Source organism: Dendropsophus ebraccatus, chromosome 11, assembly GCF_027789765.1.
Source record: "Dendropsophus ebraccatus isolate aDenEbr1 chromosome 11, aDenEbr1.pat, whole genome shotgun sequence".
NCBI classification, from domain to species: Eukaryota; Metazoa; Chordata; class Amphibia; order Anura; family Hylidae; genus Dendropsophus; species Dendropsophus ebraccatus.
This window is the reverse complement of record NC_091464.1, coordinates 48,224,358-48,238,082: the sequence shown is the minus strand read 5'-3', so window position 1 is coordinate 48,238,082 and position 13,725 is coordinate 48,224,358. Positions and strand designations below refer to the sequence as shown.

General features: G+C 44.2%; 1 pseudogene; it reads left to right on the top strand.

Annotated features, from left to right (window-relative positions):
• Positions 1-3,138: 3,138 nt before the first annotated feature.
• LOC138767390 (oocyte zinc finger protein XlCOF7.1-like) overlaps positions 3,139-13,725 on the top strand; it is a 65,717-nt pseudogene continuing 55,130 nt past the window's right edge.

The following is a 13,725-nucleotide window of genomic DNA, read 5'->3' as shown; positions in this document are numbered from 1 at the left end:
AACAATTTTCTTAGTATATCTCAAGCAACTCTTATACTACAAGTGTATTCCAGTATTCTCAAACAGTTATTTTCTTCTAAAGATTGTCAAATTCTTATGAGTGGACTCAGTGGACTCACATGTCTAGACAAATACAATCAGTACTACCTCCTATGGGAGTGATTGCCACCTTAAACAAGTGTCCATTGTATTCTTTTTTTCTTTTTTTTTCCCCAGATTTTTATTAAGACAAAGTAGAGAGAGAGGAACATCTTCTAAAGAAATAATAACAGTAAGGACACTCAGGTCCTGGTATCAAATACCCAGTCAACAGGATGTCCTATGCATAACAAAAGGAGACAACTATTTTATGTAATTTTCGTGCAAATATAGTCACAAGTGACAGAATATGCATACATCAGAACAAAAACAAAAAAAAATAAAATAAAACATAAATGACAAAATTCTCCTAGAACCAGCAAAGAGATAACATATATATATATTTTTTAAATAACATATGATTACCTACAAGTCTAATCAGCTACAAAGACTATTGCTAAGACTTAGGCTAAGGAACCTTGTTACGGCAAAGTTTTTCAGTAAGTGGTCCGATATTAAATTAGGCCAAAAACAGAATAGAAATAGTAAGTATAAATGAATGTCAGGTACCTATTGAGTTAGGAAGTTTCAGTAGTAAGATGATAAATCCTCAGTGGGTGGAAATAATTCCTCAAGGAGTTAAAGAATCAGATAAATAGTTTCTATAAAATCTAGTCCAAGGCTCTCATAGGTTTAAATATTTATCATGTGATCCCGTTTCCCAGCTGCACAACTCCTCAAAGCTAGCAATTTGTTGAACCTTTTCAACCCATTCACATAACGAAGGCGGGGATTCATCCCTCCAGTGAATTGGGATAAGGAGTTTTGCCGTCGACAATAGGATGGTTGGTAAATGATATTTGGCTGGGGTGAATGAGGGAGAGGGGACCCATAACAAGACAAGAGTTGGGTGTAGTGGAAGATTACTTCCGCAAATGTTTAAAATATGGCTGGATATTAGTGTCCATTGTATTCTTGAGACAGTGGAATTTTGTACTGTTTTTTAAAGTGATACAGTAAACTATTTTGGTTAAACTTATCTGTGCCTCCATTATCACTCTCGCTGAATACCTGCAGCTGTGCAACACTCCTTACTCTACACTGCAGCCCCCCCCCCAGTGTGACAATATCCAGGGGCGCAGCTAGGATTTATGGGGCCCCATATTAAAAAAAAAAAAATGTACGTACCCCCAACACAAAATAATGGCCGTTTTGCAAATAAATATTCGCATCTGGCCATTTTACGCCAGATAGTGTTGCAGTGCCATCTAGGGGTCGAGACCTGCATCGTATGCTTTTAGATAGAGAAGCCTGGTGGATATTCCAAATGCAATCTATGCACCCAGCTGGACTTAATTTAACCCCTAGGCGACCTTGTATGTACCTGTACGTCCAGGGCCGCCTCCATGCGTTCAGAGCTGGGCCGCTCGGCAGCCGCGCTCTGAACCACCGTGGTCCTGGGTGCCACTCGTAGCCCGGGACCGTGGCTATTAGAGGGCACGGTCCGATCGCCGTGCCCGCTAATACATTGACATCTGCTTTGACAGCTGCATCCGATTACTTGATGCAGCCATTCCCTGGTGTCTAGTGGGGAGGAGCGATCCACACATCTTACCCTTTCCGGGGTCAGCGCCTGAATGATGCTGATCCCGGCTCGGCACTTGATTGCTTCCGGCTGCAGCATTTAAGTGTAAATGACAGGTGGATTACCCTGTCACTTACCGATTAGACCCCCAGTGTGACTTTGGGGGTCCCAATCGTTAAAACCGTCATATGCGTTTGAAACACCATACATTCAGTGTTCCTAATGGGAACAATGCGAACAATGCACATCATGCTTTCCTGTCATCTCTGCAGCTGGAGGTGGGTGGAGGGGATCCGTACCGGGCGGTGGCGGGACTCTGGCTAGGTGATCCGTGCCTTAATCCTTCTCCAGATCGCGGCACAGATCGTGTGAATAAGGCCTTAGAAGTTATAAAAGTGCTACAGAAAGTGGATATTTATATAAGTAAAGATACTTCAATAACTGGCTGTTTTTGTGTTGCTTTCTGTCTTCTCTGTCAGATCACTCTGTTATGAGTGCAGAGTGTAGGCGTCTCCTATGACATCACTCATGGTCAAATGCACACTGTCATAAGTAACTGCTGAGGTCATCAAGGTTCAGAAACATCAGTACTAGAGATGAGCGAACCTGGAGCATGCTCTAGTCGATCCGAACCCGAACTTTCGGCATTTGATTAGCGGTGGCTGCTGAAGTTGGATAAAGCCCTAAGGCTATATGGAAAACATGGATATAGTCATTGGCTGTATCCATGTTTTCCAGACAATCTTAGAGCTTTATCCAACTTCAGCAGCCCCAGCTAATCAAATACCAAACGTTCGGATGGACTCGAACCCGAACCCGCTCATCTCTAATCAGTAATTAAAAATAAAATAATATAAATAATATATAGAGAGAAATGTAGATGCAGAGACCCTCTTAGTGTTACCTATAATAATAATAATATTTTTTTATTTATATAGCGCCAACAGATTCCGCAGCACTTTACAATTCTGGTTAAACATAACTGTGCTCAGTGAGGGGAAACTAATGTGTATGCCTATGTCTTTAGCTAATACTTGTGCAGTAGAGATGAGCGAACCAGGTTTGAGTCGATCCGAACCTGAACGTTCAGTATTAGATTAGCTGGGGCTGCTGAACTTGGATAAAGCTCTAAGGTTGTCTGGAAAACACGGATATAGCCAATGACTATATCCATGTTTTCCACATAGCCTTAGGGCTTTATCCAACTTCAGCAGCCACCGCTAATCAAATGCCGAACGATCGGGTTCGGGTGGACTCGAGCATGCTCCAGGTTCGCTCATCTCTATTGTGCAGTTAACTAAGACTCCAGCTGGTTACAGAGAGTGGAGAGAACCCAGCAAGACAGGAAGTGTGGAGGGAGAGGAGTCATGTGACCAGAGGAGGTGGAAGGAGAGGAGTCATGTGACCAGAGGAGGAGGTGGAGGGAGAGAAGTCATGTGACCAGAGGAGGTGGAAGGAGAGGAGTCATGTGACCAGAGGAGGATGGTGCAGGACACAGATGCTGGAGGGGATGCAGCTAGTGAGATGCAGATGGGAGGGAGCAGGAAGAGCTCAGTGAGAACTACTCCCTCCCCCACCAGGAAGTGTTACTGCACAATAACGAGGAGACGACAGAAAGAAACACAAACACAGCCAGGTAGTAAAGTATCTTTATTTATGTATATATCCACTTTCGGTAGCACTTTTATGACTTTTTAATGTCTGGGATAACCCCTGTAAGGGAATGTACTGCTGCAGTGATGTTTTATATCCTGGTATATTATATTTCTGTCTGTCACCCCCTATCGCTTGTAGAGTGCTCTGAATCCAAGAGCGCTTTAAAAATAAATAATAATATTAAGTGGAGGGAAATGATGGATGGTAGACTTGGACCTTCTATAGGGCAGATTGGTATTTAAAACAGATACTGCTGCTAATGTCTAGGGATGATTAGATATATAGCTTCTGGGAAGATTAGATCCGGCTGCTGTAAGTGGTGCACTGCACTAAGGATCCTGTGTATGGAGATTAGTATTATAATTGCAGTGTCCCAGAGCGGATGTGGCCTCTGCTAGGTTTCTTGCCGACCTGCAGTCAGGTACTTTTGTATAGGACCCTCTGGGTGAAGGGTGAAGGGTATGTGCACTCTGCCTGTATTCTCTGTTTGCTACCTGTACTTCCTACTTCTGCCTGCACTTCTTATTTTATGCTACTAGATTTCACTGCATTGTATGCACTGCTGAAGGAAAGGGTTAAAGCGGCACTATCAGCAGGTTCGGGCCAGTGAACCTGCTGATATGCGCCTGCCGCTCACGATCCACGGGCTGTCTTCTTTATTCCTCCCGTTGTTTTCGGCTAATTACTGATATGGTAATTAGCGGTCCCGGAGCATTTGGAGCGTTCCCCATGCTCCTGGAGCACCAGCACGGCCGTTCTAGCCTGCCCCCTCCCGGCTTGCCCACTATGCATATTCAAATATGCATAGCTAGGCCGGTTGTTACGGGCTGCTCCCTGCACATGCACCGTAACAACCAGCCTAGCTATGCATATATGAATATGCATAGTGGGGCAGGCTAGGCGGGACGAGCGGGTGCTCTGGGAGCATGGGGAACACCCCAAATGCTCCAAGGACGCTAATTACCATATCAGTAATTAGCCCGAAAACAACGAGTTACTGGAGTGCAGAGGAATAAAGAAGACAGCCCGGGAATCCTGAGGTAAAGAGCGATAGGCACATATCAGCAGGTTCACTGGCCCAAACCTGTTGATGCCACTTTAACTGTCCAACTGTCACTAATGTATGGAGTGATGTTCCCTGACCAATCCCTGAACTAGGTGCCTCATGTGATCTGGCCAATCCCTGTCCAGTCTGTGTCTGGCCAATCAGAGATAAGATTATTTTCCAGAGGGAGATCTAGTCAGTCTTTGTTTTTTTCTTTGAGAGAGGACTACACCAGAGAGAGCTATTGCTGAGGTTTTCTTTTAGGGCCTGGCTTATGCCAGGTTTCCTGTGCAGGACTATGAAACAAAGGATTTATTTTATATTTTCTGCAACTGCTTCTGGTCATCCAAGTCTGGCTAACAGTACACAGAGGAGGCTGAGGTGAACAGGACTAAAGGGACAACCCTACCTACACTAGACGGCTATTCTCTCTCTCCTGATAACTAAGACAGGATCACTCTAAAATACTCTACTGCAATTGCTAGGTTTCCTTAGGGGTCACCCCAATGGCTAGCGCTACCCACAAGGTTGGGCCTGCGTTCCTGGTTTATGCTCATAGACAGCAATAGCTGGAAGTTCATACCCATGGGTGTAGGTACTTTCTCTCAAAGTTCCCACAGGTGAGTACCTTAGGGTCTAGGTAGGCCCCCAATAACCCCTAAGTAGCCCTCAATCCACTCTTCTCCTAAAGCCAGCCAAGACTTTGTAATTAAATAAAGTATTAAAGTATTATTTCCCCAGTGAGAAGCTGAGTTAAAATCTAAGTGCCCAGGTCAAGGGATTGAATGTATATACTGCACCTCTATTGTAAGAAAGAAATAAGTACTCTGTACTGCGTTTAAGGAACTACAGTAAATTGGTTTCTTGTTCAAAGTCAACCACTCCTGGCCACCGGTACACCACCATCTAGCCCAGCTATGCAACACCACCTAGCAATCCCTGGTCACAACATTTTTTTTCGCCTGTAGTTACTATGTGTCAGGGATGGCTGACTGCTGACCTATACATGGCTATGATCATATGATCAGTAGTCTTTTATATAAAAAATTCCCCTGTCTGCTGGTATCAGTAGTTCTTCATAATTCACAATTAGTGAGACATTATACTTCATGGAAGATAAGATTTCATTACATCTCGTTCTCTCTTAGGTTTGAAAGAATATAGAGCTTTTCATCAGTGACTCCAGGGGGATGGAGAAGAAGAGAGAACAAATGGCGGCAAGGATTTTAGACCTCACCCTAGAGATAATCTACTGGATAACTGGAGAGGTGAGAGTCTCACATGACGTCCCTTGTATCTCTATTAGTAAAGCAGGTAAATGACTGGAGGGGAAGGATTGTTAGACTCTCTGTAGTGATCAGTGTCACCATACACAGGATTACACAGTAGTGAAGAAGGGGTCTGGTGAGTGTGTGACGCCCCCTGGTGTCAGGTCAGGAGGCTGGAGCAGGACCCAGAGCCCCATCACCGAGCCTCCACCTCAGTCACTGATACATGAGCAGAAGATTCTAGAACTTACCTCCAGGATCACTGAGCTGCTGACTGGAGAGGTGAGCAATGCTGCTGGGAATGCTGGGACATTATACAATAACACCAAGGGGTGAGGGGTCTGGAGGATAATTGTATCATTGTCTGTGTCAGGTTCCTATAAGGTGTCAGGATGTCTCTGTCTATTTCTCCATGGAGGAGTGGGAGTATTTAGAAGGACACAAGGATCTGTACAAGGATGTCATGATGGAGGATCAGCAGTCCCTCCCATCACCAGGTAAGAGGAGAGGAAACACTAGGGTTATGGATCTCCTGGATCCCCCATCATCTGATCATCACATATATACAATGTATTCTGTCACTGTGATTATTTCCTATAGATGAATCCAGTAGTAGAAATCCACCAGAGAGATGTCCCCGTCCTCTATATGCCCTGGATTGTAAAAAGGAGGAGGAGGAAGAAATCCCACTGGGTGTTCAGGTACATGAATCCAATGTTTCTGTAAATCCTCTATAGCTTTCTTCTATATATAAAGCAGCTGTGCAGTATATGATGTATATGATCTACTGGTGGCTGTGGTAGGTTGTGGCTACATAATGTGGTAAACTTCCTCTTCTTTGGATCTGTACTTGGGTCTATAGATTTAATGTGAATAAATGTAAAGTTCTGCAGTGTAAATCAGTGACTAACAGCACAATGCCAATCAGCTGCTTCTAAAGCTAAAAGAATTTTATCATGTATTGTAAGATTCAGTACACATAACCTTACTGTTGTATAAGAGATAAGTGGGGCCTCAGTCATAGTGATAAACTTCATCTAGTCCTTATAAGTGACATCTTAATATGTAGAGAAAATGCAAGAAATACTGGGAACGACTTTTTGTAGTAAGGTCACCGCAAAGAACAAAGTGACCACTCAGTCTGTAGTGGTGATAAAAGGCTTCTTTACTGTAAAAGCCCTTATGTTGGTGAATAACGTTAGTGAGCACAGCTGTCCACTTAAGGTTCGGCTCCCATCATTTCATGTGACATAATAACATTCACATTGCTGTTGATATGTTATATACCTGGCTGACTGCTGATGGTGTCTGATCTCCCTTAGAGGAGTTCTTTATTCCTCTATTACTGCAGTTTGGAGGTTTTCCTGGATATAAGATAACCTAAGGTTCCTTTTTGCTTTGTCTTATTCCTAGGTCCTGAATGTAAGATCACTGCAGGAAAGTTATGAAGGAACAACAAGTGGAGCTGAGACCCTGATATCAGTGTCAGAGAATGGTGAGAGCCTTTCATACATATTACACGTACAGTCCTCTACCTGCTTTTCAGTGGAGGAGATGTATATTGTATAGATAAATGTTCATATTTTTCAATTAGAGGGGATGAAAAAAATAAAAAAAACTTCTCACACACATATATGTATACACACACACACACACACACTCACACACACACGCACACAGGGCCGGCGTCAGCATCCGTTAGTCTGGCAAGTACTGGGGCCCACAGCGCCTTTTCATTGCTCACTCAGCAATGATTGATTATAGATCTTTGCTGAGTCAGGTCCGGTGGGCTGCCGTCCAGGGGCATTCTGGGAATCCAGGACACACTCGTCCTGGATTCCTGGGTGAGTGAATCAGTAAGCTGCCTGACATGCTGCCTAAGCCGGAAGAGAGAGGACATATAAGGGGCACTACACAGAGGGGGGCCATCTATAAGGGGCAGTACAAAGAGGGGGGCATCTATAAGGGGCAGTACAAAGAGGGGGGCATCTATAAGGGTACCTGCTGTTTAACAGTTGCTTCACAAAAGATCCCACTTAGGCTCTGTCGCCCAAGGGCCCACAAAAACCTGGAGCAAGCCGATCTTTGGCAATGTTTTTTTTTTTTTTTTTTTTGTATATTTTACAATAATTCACAAATTTTGTATTTTCCTTTCTGCCACTAGACTTAAAACTAAGCTGAGACTTCCTGTTCAGAGATCTGTTCCCAGCAGTGTCCTCCTTATCATCAGCTTCTTCCTCCCTGTAGAATGACCTAGGAAGGTCACTGAGCATGCTCAGAAGCCTTGAATGGGACAGATTCTGTCTGTTGTGTCCTAGGGCCCATGGGGTTTGCCGTACAGCATATCTCTAAATGCTGAAGGTTTTCTAAGAGGAGCGATCCTGAGGGATCTCAACAAACATAACCTGATCACAAAGCTTTAGCATGGGTGTATAAGGAATTGGTGTGCCACAGAGTATACTGGAGAGCCCTAATACATCCCACATTTGCGACACGGATCCCCTATAGTTAATAAGTGGTACTTTACAGCAGCGGTCATTGTTTTAACCCCTTAAGGACAGAGCCTGAAATGGCCTTAAGGACAGAGACAAATTTTATGAATATGACCAGTGTCACTTTATTCATTAATAACTTCGGGATGCTTTTACCTATCCAGCCGATTCTGAGATTGTTTTCTCGTGACATATGATACTTTACATTTCTGGTAAAATGGTGTCAATACTCATAACGAATCTTTATGAAAAACACCAAAATAACGTGAAAAATTGTGAAAAAATGCATTTTTCCAACTTTGAAACCTTTCTGCTTATACAGAAAATGGTTATGCCACATAAATTATATATTACATAGCATTAGCAACATGTCTACTTTATGTTGGTAGCTTTTATTAAACTATATTTCATTTTTTGTAGACAATAGGAAGCTTAAAACATTAGCAGCAATTTTCCAAATTTTCAGTAAAATTTCTAAATCAGATATTATTAGGGACCTGTTTAGGTTTAGGCTGGGTTCACACACTGTATACTTCAGGCAGTATTTGGTCCTCAAGTCAGGTCCTCATAGCAACCAAAACCAGGAGTGGATTGAAAACACAGAAAGGCTCTGTTCACACAATGTTGAAATTGAGTGGATGGCCGTCATATAACGGTAAATAACTGCCATCATTTCAATATAACAGCCGTTGTTTTAAAATAACAGCAAAAATTTGCCATTAAATGACAGCCATCCACTCAATTACAACATTATGTGAACATAGCCTTTCTGTGTTTTCAATCCACTCCTGGTTTTGGTTGCTATACAGCCTCACAAATACAGCCTCAAATATACATAGTGTGAACCCAGCCTTAAAGTGTATTTGAGGGGACTGTATGTTAGAAAGCCCCACAAAGCACCCCCTTTCAGAAACTGCACCCCCTAAACTCTGCAAAAGCACATCCAGAAATTTTTTTTAACCCTTTAGGGGAGTCACAGAAATAAAAGCTAAGTGTGTAAGAAATTAGAAAATTTTTATTTTCTATGCAGAGATTTTATTGTTATCCAATATCTTTCATAATGATAAACCTATTAGCAGAGGAATTAACCCTCATACTGATTGCCCCGTTTCTGCAGTTTATAGATATACCCCATATGTGGCCCTATTGCGCTATTTGACGCAACCACAAGCCTCAGATATAAGGGAGCTCCTAGGGAATTTCAACGCCTCCGTTATATTTGGTCATTTTTGACTGTACCACTTCAGGTTGGCAGAGGCTCTGGGGTGCCAAAACCTAAAAAAACACCCCTAAAGGGACACCATTTAGAAAACTACACCCCTCAAGGAATGTAACAAGGGGTGCGGTGAGCATCTGGACCCCACAGGTGCTTCACAGATTTTCAGAACAATGTGGTGTAAAAAAGGAAAAATTCTATTTTTTACACTAAAATGTTGTTCTAGCCTTCATTTTTACAAGGGGATAAAAGAAAAAAAAAAACACCAAACGTGTAGCGCAGTTTCCCCCTGAGTACAGAAATACCCCACATGTGGACATAAAGTGCCAAGCGGGCGCAGCACGAGCGTCCAAAGGGAAGGAGCGCCAATTGGCCTTTGCAAGCTGGATTTTACTGGAATGGATTTCAAGGGTCATGTCGCATTTACAAAGCCCTCGTGCTGACAAAACACTGGAAACCCCCCACGAGTGACCCCATTCTTGAAACTACACCCCTCAAGGAATCTAACAAGGGGTGCAGTTTGCAAATGGACCCCACTGGTGATGGGCACAAATGTGGAACAATGTGACGTTAAAGGGAAAATTTTCATTTTTTCACTTTCACGGCACAAATGTGCCCGTCATCAAGGTGTCCATATCCTCATTGCACCCCTTGTGGGGGGTTTCCAGTGTTTTGGCAGCATGAGGGCTCTGTAAATGCGACATGGCGTTCATCATCCATTCTGGCCAAATCCAGCCTCCAAAATCCAAATGGCGCTCCTTCCTTTCGGAGGCTTGCCCTGCGCCCACATGGCGCATTATGTCCACATTTGGGGTATTTACGGACTCGGAGGAAATTGCTCTACACATTTTGTGTGTTTTTTGTAGAATTTCACGCCATACCGTCATCTCTTATTGGGACGGTCCTGTCGGAAAAGACGTGTCTGGGGGGCAGCGTACGCTACGCTACCCCCAGACACGTCACTGGATGATAAGGATGAATGGGGGAACAAAGGATCCCCCCATTCATCCTCACTGGCTGTTTCGGTGTCGGAGGCAATAATAACGTATGCCTCTGACGCCGAAAACACCCTGGGGGCCATCTTTATACGGGGATTGGTATATGGGGTAGGTAAATGTGTAGTGGTGTAGTGTAAAACTTTATTCCATGTAGTGTGGTGTAGTGTAGTGTTTTTTACATGTTTTTTTTACAAGAAAAAATATCCCTATGCCAAGAATGGTGCTGCTGATAAATGCCGCACTTATGTGCGGCACTTATCAGCAGAAAGTGGCGGTAGGATATAGGGGGGACAAAAACGCCCCTACGCCAAAAAGGAGGAGTTGCTGATTAGCGGCGCACTTATGTGCGATGCTGATCAGCACTCAGCGGCGTTAGGGCGCAAAAAAAGAAGAAAAAAAATTGGGGGAAAAAAAAAAATCTTTTTAACCCAAATCAACTGATATTCACTGATCAGCCGCTAGGGGGCAGTAGAGCGACGCTGCCGGAGATTGCCGAGGCCCGCTGAACCCGAGGACCCGAGCATTTCCAAAGATTCCCGGCGCTGGACGACCGAACCCGGAAGTGACCCGAAGAAGACGTGAGGACGACGCGGACCGCAGATCGTCGCTCCGGACGCCCAAATCAGGTGAGTATGGTACACCTGCACCACACACACCTGTTCTGCACCCCTCAGCTACCTAGCTGAAGGGTGCAGAACCCGGCAAAACAGTTTTTTTACAGTATGATCGCCGTGATGGGCGATCACGGCGATCGTGGGGGTGGTATCGGCGCCATCTTTCTTCGGGACACTTATGGCAATTGGTGCTGTCTCGGACAGCACCAATCGCCATTGCTTTCCGGGTCACCGGGTCACCGATGACCCGGAAAGCTGTTTTCAGCTGCTATATGTTGATCTGTATTGATCAGCATATAGCAGCGATCGTCGGCACGGGAGGGGTTAATCACCCCCCGTGCTGACGAGCAGAGATGGCCTGCTATACATTATAGCAGGCCATCTTCCCCGACCGCTGTGTGTGAACACAGCGATTGGGGAAACATCGGGCGTAAGTATACGCCTGTTTGCATTAAAGCCCACCCTGCGGGGGCGTATACTTACGCCCGATGTCGTTAAGGGGTTAAAATAATGATGGCAATTATTTGCCATTAAATCAGGGACATCCACTAAATTTCAACAGTGTGTGAACATAGCCTTTCCCTGTTTTCAATCCACTCCTGGTTTTGGTTGCAAAATACAGTGGTGCCTTGGATTACGAGCATAGTTCGTTCTGGGGCCATGCTTGTAATCCAAATCCACTCCTAAACCAAAGCAAATTTTCCCATAAGAAATCATAGAAATGTAGACAATTGGTTCCACACCCTAAAATTAATTATTTATTATTCTGAATAACATGTAAAACAGATGAAACAAACATATTGTGATATTATAAGTTACTGTACAGTAATGGAGCGGATGGGAAACACCAGGGCTGACAGAGACTGCAGGGAGCAGGAAGGACTGAGTAGGACAGATGTGGGCACATACATGCAGCTCTCTGTCCGGGGAGAGAGGGGTTACAGCTATGAAGGGTTTACCCCCACAGTCCTGTCCCCTGATGTAAGCCCCAGGCCAGTAGATCTGCTATGATTTGGAAGGTGAGGGAGACTTCCTGTGTCAGAGTACAGGGCTGTAGACCACACTATGCAGACCATGCCCCTCCTCCACTCACGCTCCCACCCAGTAAAGGGAGCTCTTAAACCAAAGCAATGTTCTTAAACAAAGTCATAATTTTGAAAAACTGTGAGCTCTTAAACCAAAACGCTCTTAATCCAAGTTACTCTTAAACCAAGGTACCACTTTACTGACAAAAATACTGTGTGGGCTGAAAATCTCTTTAACTTTCCTCCTGCTCCAGTTTCTGAGGGGAATTGATTCTGCTGTGGTTTAAGTCACTGGGACTGGTATTGAACCTGCAGAGGGACTGTGGTGTTTAGGGGGCTACTTGTCATGGTGGTCAGGAGTGGTAACTCCCACCCCCGGACACACGGCAACCGAACCTTGGTTAGGACTAATGTGAGGTGCAGGGTGAAGGTGCAGCTGCGGCAGTAGAGATGACTGAGTCCCCCGGAGCCACATGCTCCATTGAATAACGGCCGCACAAAACTGACATGTCAAGTTTTTTTGTCCAGCCACTAGGAATCCTGGCCAGAGAGTATACTATGGGGGACATTTTATGAAGTCCAGTGTTTTTTACATGGGACAAATGTCGTTGCAGCTCCGGAGCTCATGGGATTTATGAAAGGGCGCATTGCCTCTACAAAAATCCCGAGTGCACGGAGCCCGTCCGTGCGAAAATTTTGAAACCTACGCCAGCTCAAAGCTGGCGTAGGTTTCAAGATAATTTTTCCACGAAAATTTTTTTATAAATGCAGCGCATGCAGAGGCTTATCTGGTCCTTTTGGTGTGGCCTCAGCCCTTTGTCACTGGCCATCCTCTCCCTCAATGGCCTATATCACTGCGGTCCTGTTGACAGTCCGACGGTCCTAAGGCAGTAGGAGATTACAGTCTACATGTGCCTGTGGCCGGCATTTCCAGATCTCCATCCAATTCTCCTATGGCAGAGCACTGCTTCAGCTGTGTCATTCCTGCCAACTGCAACCTTCAGCTTGTCGCTTGTCCCTCCTGTCCCTGCTCCAGACAGAATAGGCGAATCCTATTGGATCTCGTCCTAAGGGAGGCCGCACTATCTCAGGGTTTAGGCAGAACAATAGATTCCCACCGTAACACTATCTTAAGGGCATTTGGATCAGTTCAAACTTGGCACATGCAGCGAATGGAGGAGCTCAACATTTATCCTATACTTTATACAGTGGTTTGCAATAAATTAGAATATCAACAAAATTTAGTTTTTTTTTTTAGTAATTCAATTCAAAAAGTGATCTCATATATTCTATAGTCATTACATACAGAGTCTTATAACTTTTTCAAGCGTTTATTTCTGTTAAAGTTAATGATTATGGATTACAGCCAACAAAAGCCCAAAAGTCAGTATTTCAGAAAATGAGAATATTATATAAAACCAACTGAATAAATTGTTTTTAACACAGAAATGTCGACCAAATGAAAAGTCTGTATAGTAAATGCCCTCAATACTTGGTCAGGGCACCTTTTGCATGAATGACAGCATCAATGCGGCACTGTGGCATGGAGGCGTTCAGCTGATGGCACTGCTGAGGTGTTATTGAAGCCCAGGTTGCTTTGATAGCGGCCTTCAGCTCATCTGCATTGTCGGGTGTATTTCATCTTCCTCTTGGCAATACCCTATAAATTCTCTATGGGGTTTAGGTCTGTCGAGTTTGCTGGCCAATCAAGCACAGTGATGCTGTGGTTAGTAAACCAGGTATTGGTA